The sequence below is a fragment of the Hippocampus comes genome, unplaced genomic scaffold (assembly GCF_001891065.2).
Source record: "Hippocampus comes isolate QL1 unplaced genomic scaffold, H_comes_QL1_v1.1 scaffold17, whole genome shotgun sequence".
NCBI classification, from domain to species: Eukaryota; Metazoa; Chordata; class Actinopteri; order Syngnathiformes; family Syngnathidae; genus Hippocampus; species Hippocampus comes.
The window spans coordinates 3,597,508-3,605,053 of NW_017805002.1; positions in this window are offsets into that span (position 1 = coordinate 3,597,508).

The window sequence follows — 7,546 nt, forward strand, 5'->3', positions numbered from 1 at the left end:
CATTCAAGACTTTGCTGACTTGGATCAGAAGGGAGGGAAAATGTTTTAACCTGGCTCATTTGTTAGTGTACTGTTTCCCAGCTTTAGGCTGCAAATGATGGGTTAGCAATGATATGGTTATCATTTTATAATTGAATATTATATGGAGTAGAAAGTTTTTGAAGTGTTGTTTCATGCATTGACCGCTGACTTAGGCATGACCACGCAGCCTCCACAGCGGAAGCTGCATGGTCATTTCTTTCCTCCAGCATTAATGCCAGGAGCTCTTCCCTCCACTAATTTTCTTTTCATTGCAATTTTCCATTTCTCACGCAGTTGCTTCTTTCTCCATGCTCAACGCACCAAACCCTCAGGGAACAATTAATCTTACTGTGTCGCTTCCTCTCTTAACTTTGTTTAAGTCTTATCTCATTGTTACATTTCCTTAATGTTTTTACAGGATTATCCAACACTTCCTTATTGCTTTGTATCATATAGTCGCGTAGTGTCGTAACATATCATAGTAATATGTCATCCCATAATGAATCGGAATGTGTTGTACTGTATATGATACCTCATGATAAATCATATCGCATAATTTTGTGACATAATGTAGTATATCGTACCTCCTTATTGTATATAAAATCATAACTTACTGTAACATCACATCACTTAATGAACCACATCATAACATGCAATAACATATCGAAACATATAGCAGTAAGAACATCTCTGCAACCAGCCTAGGGTCATTATGTCATTGTGAGTTGTATTTTTTTGTGTGTGTTAACAACGCTTGATAAATAAAGTTTTATTGAGTGAATATATTGTACATCCTCACGAATCGTAATGCATCCCACTGCAAGATATGACCTTTTTTGTACCTCATGAAAATGAATTGTAACATAACGCATCCTAAGGATATGACAACGCTCATCACAAAAGTACACATAGGGAACATAAGATTATTTCATCATAGTGTATTTTGTGTCATATGTATTATTGGTTGTAATGTAAAGTTTATTGGAGTACATAGTAATATAACATCAATTTTTGTAATGTAACTGTAACGTATCGTGACACGATAAAATATGGTGATACGATGTGCTTTTTGAATTAATTCATTTTTTTCATCGAGATTCAGCTATGTTTTTTGGATTATTACTGGTACACTTCAAAAGCAATTTTACAGACGTCCTTTGACTTTGAGTAGGGGTGTGACATGCATCAGTGGAGAAACCTTTTTATTTGGTGCACCATCAAACGGAAGAGACGCGATTTTCACTTGTTTACTGCATCCAAACAAAACATGAACAGGGCCACGCTTTGATTGTTTCCATCTTTACTCCTAAACAACGGATGTGGTATGGCTCCCTGAAGAAACAAAAGATTTTGACATGGATCTGGACAGTGGATTTTATGATGGATTCATCCTTCAACATGGGAAACCTTTTACCCATGGACGCCAGCAGACATCGCCGTTGACAGGACACAGTTGTTAAGTCCGCACTCTACTGGGTGTCACTCTGGTAGTAGAATAGATTATTAATGAACAACGTACTGTGAAGTATGGATTTGCTTTTGACTGGTTGCTCACACCCTGCGGGAAGGTAATCATCCTGACTGGAAACACAAAGTTACAAATCCCGGGAGTGTGAATAACAAAGAATGTCAGGTCATTTGCATTGACCTGGGTGAGCCAGAATTTTCCAAGGTGATAAAAGTTTCCCGATGCTGGGCTGCGATTCTAAATCTACACACCTCAATAATTGCCTATGAATAGGGAAGTTGCTCTTTTGATTCTATTTATGTCCGTCATTACATGGTCATCATATTTCCCTCCTTCCTCTCTCAGATGACCTCATTAATCTTTGGTGCATTGTGCAGCCCCATCTCGTCATCCCCCTGACACCGTGGTTTGTGACACGGGCGCCGCTCATTAAATCATATGACAGGATGAGGTCGGCCTTGAGGTCAGGAGTCTCAAGCTGTGCGAGCGCAGATAGCAGAAGCCGCCGGCGCTCGTATTTTTGTTTTGAGAGCTCCGATGATGGATGTGGCAGCCAAGGTGATTCACGAGGTAGCTGTGGTCACTTTGGCGTTGGAATGGAAAGGCAAAGCCTTGGTCTCTGAACCCATCGTGTTTGAATCATTTGGTGTGTTCATAACACTTGAAATTACATCTGCTTCAATTTTGGCGAACGCACGGTCATCTCGCGTTCACGAACTCTGAACAGATTAACCTATACATGTATTTTTCATGTGGAGCCTTTCCACAGCTAAAATGCTGGAACATATTGTACCCATGTACAGTATGTTGAAGTGATGAAGATTAATTTAGGAACTAACATCTTTGCATGTTGGGGAGGAGCTGTGATGTTAGTGGAAGCTATGGAGAGGCTTTACCATAATATGTGCATGTACATTTTTGATTCTAAATCAAAATGAAAGTTTGATAAATCTGGAAGACAGCACCGTAGTTGACTGGTTAGCACGTCTGCCTCACAGGGTTTGATTGAATTCCTGGTATTCCTGTGTGGAGTTTGCATGTTCTCCTGCGTGGGTTTTCTCCAGGTACTCTTGGTTTATTCCGGCATTCCAAAAACATGCATGGCAGGTTAATGGAATACTCACAATCAGTCACGACCATAATGACGACAAATACAGTAGAAAATTGATGGACGCCACAACAGAAATGTGAGCCTTCTTCAACACACAGACAGAGGAACGAATATGGTGGCCTTGAAGTACAATAAGGCTAAGTACTACTGGAGGGAGTGTAGCTGATCTACGTACCTGTAGATGAAGGTGGTAGTAGATTACAAAGGTATCCATCCATTTTCTAATCCGGTTATCCTCACAAGGGGCGCAGGGTGTGCTGGAGCCTATCCCAGCTGGCTTCGGGCAGTAGGCGGGTTGCCAGCTAATCGCAGGGCACACATAGACATACAACCGTTCACCTTCACACTCACACCTAGGGACCAGAGTGTTCCATTAACCTGCCATACATGTTTTTGGAATGTGGGAGCAAATCGGAGTTGGTCACAAATCAAAAACCTGCAAAAGAGTGAATCCGCAATAACTTAACAGGAACGTTTAGCGACTGAATGCTCTATTAAGTTTTTACTGCTACAAGTCGCGTACATATGTGGAGTATCCCTTTAAAAACCACATGTGGCCCTTGCGCACAAAAGTGAGTTAGGGCTGCATTGCTTTTTACTCAGCTTTTTTTAAGGCTCTGGGACCGAAAAGTAACTTTTAGACCCTGGAAAAGCTACAACCTGTTGCCTCAGCTCCGTCATTAATTGTACATTGTATGTAAAAATTTACGAGTGCCAGTTTTCATTCATTTTGCTGCGATATGATGACTTTGCCTCATCCAGAGGTAAATGTGATATGATGTTGATTGTGGCAATTCTGCTTAAAATAACAGCACACTGTAGGGAGCTGTTCTAAGTCTCCCTCTGAACCCTCGCTTACCTTCATTGTTGCCAAAGTGTGTCTAGAGACATGTGGAACGGTAGGCAGGCTACGTTAAGAGGGAAAATAGGAAGCATAATGGCCTCAGGAATGTAGCAAGCCATTAATAATGCAGAGGAAGCTGCGCTTAATGCCCCCCGTTAGTCGAACAGGTCCACAGGCCGCCGGGACAGTTATTCTTCCTCCGCCGCAGACACTCGGCAAGAGGCCGCTACATCAAGGCTTTATGGCTCTGCGCGCACACTGCCTCTTTTGCCGACCTCTGTCCCGCAAGAGCTGTTAATGGGTTTTTATCAAGAGCCCGCCCGAAAAGGAGAAGCCATCTTGGCCCGCTCTCTTAAGAGGGCGGACAGCTGTAATCAAAGGCGAGTTCAGACAAAGGGAACCATGTCGTTTCAGGCTGAGGTTGAGTTAGGTGATGGACAACAGTGTACAAATACTACAAACTGCAAAAGCCATCACAAATCGTGGCAGCTTAAGATGGAGAAGAGGATATACAACAATGAAGCACGAGAAGAATATGACAGAAGAGGTTAATACGAAAAGACAACAATGCCAATGTTGACAAATATAGCATAGCTAGTGACTAGGAAGATGACAATGAAGAAGCTGACAACGATGAAGAAAGTAGCAGACAGATGTGTAGGAAATAAAGACAACAAACAGGTGATGAAGCAAGAAACATGGAGATCAACAATGAAGAAGATGACAAAGAAGACGACTAAACCAACATTGCCAAAGATAGCAATGCCGACGAAGAAGAGGAAGAAGCTGAGGATGACAAAAAAACCACCGAAGACGACAACCAAGATTGAGACAATGAACAAAGCAAACAAAGACAAAGCTGAACATGACTACAAAGAAGATGACAGCAATGCAGAAGGTGGCAATAGAGAAGACAACAAAGGTCAAGAATATGAAGACAAACTGAAGAAGTCAATGAAGCAACAAAGAAGATGGAGTAGAAGATGACCACAAAGAAAATGATGACAAAGATGATATCTACGTCAACAACCAAGACAACTGTGAAGAAGCTGAAGAAGACTAAGAAGACATTGACGCAGATGGCGAAGAAGCCAAAATTGATGACGACAAAGAAAATGGCAGATGATTAAGACCACAAAGATGTAGAATAGATGATGAAGAAGACAGAAGAGAAGAAGCCGCAGAAAATGAGGAAGATGATGGAGATAACAATGAAGAAATTGGCTTATACAGATTGCGACAAAGACACAAATATAAACTATGAGGACAATAAGAAGCTAACAAAGATGCAGAAGACGGTAATGACGACAGGAAAAACAACACTACAGACAGCGGCAAAGACGAGGACACAGGCAACAGAGATGTCGACGATGAATAACGAAGATGAAGACGAAGAGAAGCAGATGAAGATGACAAAGACGACAGAACAGGAGACGACAACAAAGGTGATGACTACAAAGAAGCTGAAGAAGAAGACTGGCGTTGAAGAGGATGAAGCAGAAGAAGATGGCGACAAAGACGACAAGCAAGACTGCTACACAGACGACTACTAATACACCACTGATGAAGTGGAAGGACAAAAGGACAACGAAGAAGACGATGAAGCAGAAGATGACTACAAGGAGAAGAGAAGATGCAAACCCCACACAAGAGGGCCTCGGACGGAAGTGGAACGCGGAATGTGTTGACTGTGTGGCATCCATGTTAACCACGACAGCACCGTGTTGCTATTTGCTGGCACAACACTACAATATTTATTACAATCAGTCAAGTCTTTTAACCGCGGCAGCTATCATTATAAGTAATGCGTACATTGTATCAAATCAGCGAGCGCTTCATTTGGAAGCAGCGTCAACGCACCCCGCTTCATCTTGCAGTATTTGGCCGCCATCTAGAGGACAAACTCCAAAAGTGCAAGCTCAATCTTGGACTGTCGTCCCCTTCACTGTAGCAGCCCCGCCCCCCACCTCCCAGCTGAACAATTCTGGGTTGCGAAAATACACATACTATTACTGCTAACTAAACAAAAACATAAAATAGCTCAATTAAAATGTATTTCGATCGAACAAAATAAAAAAAAAAATAAGTGAAAGTATTTATTTTAATCAAAATCAAATTAGCGTGTGTGAATGGACCTAATGTGGCCGATGACAGATGGAGTCACAATAACAACAGTCCCTTGCATTACAGTCAAATAGTTGCATAATTAACGTGCACATGTGCTGATATCAAAGTACAGTAATAGATAAGATGAGAGGTGGACAGTGGCCTCAGATAAAGGCCAGCTAGGTGATTTCCAGATATGTTACTTTAACATTGAATCAGTTGCTAAGAAGACTCGAATGAACAACACAGTTTCATTATATAATGTATAACTATATATGGGTAACCAAAATATTAAAAATAGCTGTCAGTAGATTTAGCAAAAAATCAAACCATATTTTAGATAAATAACTATCTGATAGTAAAATCTACAAACCCAATTCCAATGAAGTTGGGACTTTTTTCATTTTAAATGCATTGTGGTGGAGCTTAGAGCCAAACAAAATTGTCAATGTCTCAATATTTATGGACCTGACTTGAGGATCTCGCCTGCAAAGGTCGTACCTCTGGACAGTCAAGCATCTCCTCTAGTGAACAGTCTTGCCAGAACAAATTGGGACACCAGTTCAATCAAATGACAGGCAAACTAATCAATTTTACAAAGTCAATTCCAGTAAGGTTGGTATGTTGTGTTTATCATAAATGAAAACTGAATATAAAGATTTACAAATCATGTTCAACATATATTTAATTGAATACCCTACAAAGACAAGATATTTAATGTTCAAATTGACAAATGTTATTGTTTGTAGCAAATAATCATGAACTAAGAATTTTATGACTGCAAAACGTTCCAAAAAAGCTGGGACATGTGACAAAAAGAAAAATTGAGGAATGATGAATGAACACCTGTTTGAAACATCCCACGGGTGAACAGGCTAACTGGGAAACATGTGGGTGTCAAAACTGGGTATAAAAGAGGAGTTTTGTTGAATTGTTCAGTCATTCAGAAGCAAACATGGGGCGAGGTTCACCACTTTGTGAAAATTCGTGCGAGAAAATACGCAAACAGTTTAAGGACAATGTTCCTCAATGTAGAATTGCAAGGAATGTAGGGATTTCATCACCTACTGTCCATAATATCCTCAAAAGGTTCAGAGAATCTGAAGAAATCACTTCATGTAAGGGGCAAGTCCGAAAATCAACATTGAATGTCCATCACCATCAGTCCTTCAGATGGCACTGCATCAAAAAACAATATCAATTCGTAAAGGATATCAACACGTGGGCTCAGGAAAACCAACGTTAGTAAATGCAGTCAGCACTACATCCGTAGGTGCAACTTAAAACTCTACCATACAAAGAAAATGCCATTTATCAACAACAGCTAGGAACGCCGCTGTTTTCTCTGCGTCTGAGCTCATCTAAGATGCACAGATGCAAAGTGGAAAAGTGTTCTGTGGTCTGGTGAGTCCACAAATTGATTTTGGAAATTGTGGATGCCGTGTCCTCTGGGCCAAAGAGGAAAAGAACCATCCAGACTGTACGCAAAGTCCAAAAGCAGGCATCTGTGATGGTATGCGGCTGCGTTCGTGCCAATGGCATGGGTAAATTACACTTCTGTGAAGGCACCATTAATACTGAAAGGTACATACAGGGTATGGAAAAACATGTGTTGCCATCCAAGCAACGTCTTTTTCATGGACGCCCCTGCTTATTTCAACAAGACAATGCCAAATCACATTCGCACGTGTTACAACAGTTTGGCCTGCGTGCAGTCCAGACCTGTCTCCCAGTGAAAATACGTTGTGAAAGAATTCCACCTAGATGTACAAAGCTTCAACAGTTCAAGTCCTCAGTTCCCAAACTTTGATGGAATGTTGTTGAAAAAAAAGATGATGTAACACAGTGGTAAACATGACCATGTCCCAGCTTTTTTGGAATGTGTTGCAGCCATAAAATTCTCAGTTAATGCTTATGAGCGAAATCAAGTCAATTTAAACATTAAATATCTTATTTTTGTTGTGTAATCAATTAAATATAGGTTGAACATTCATTC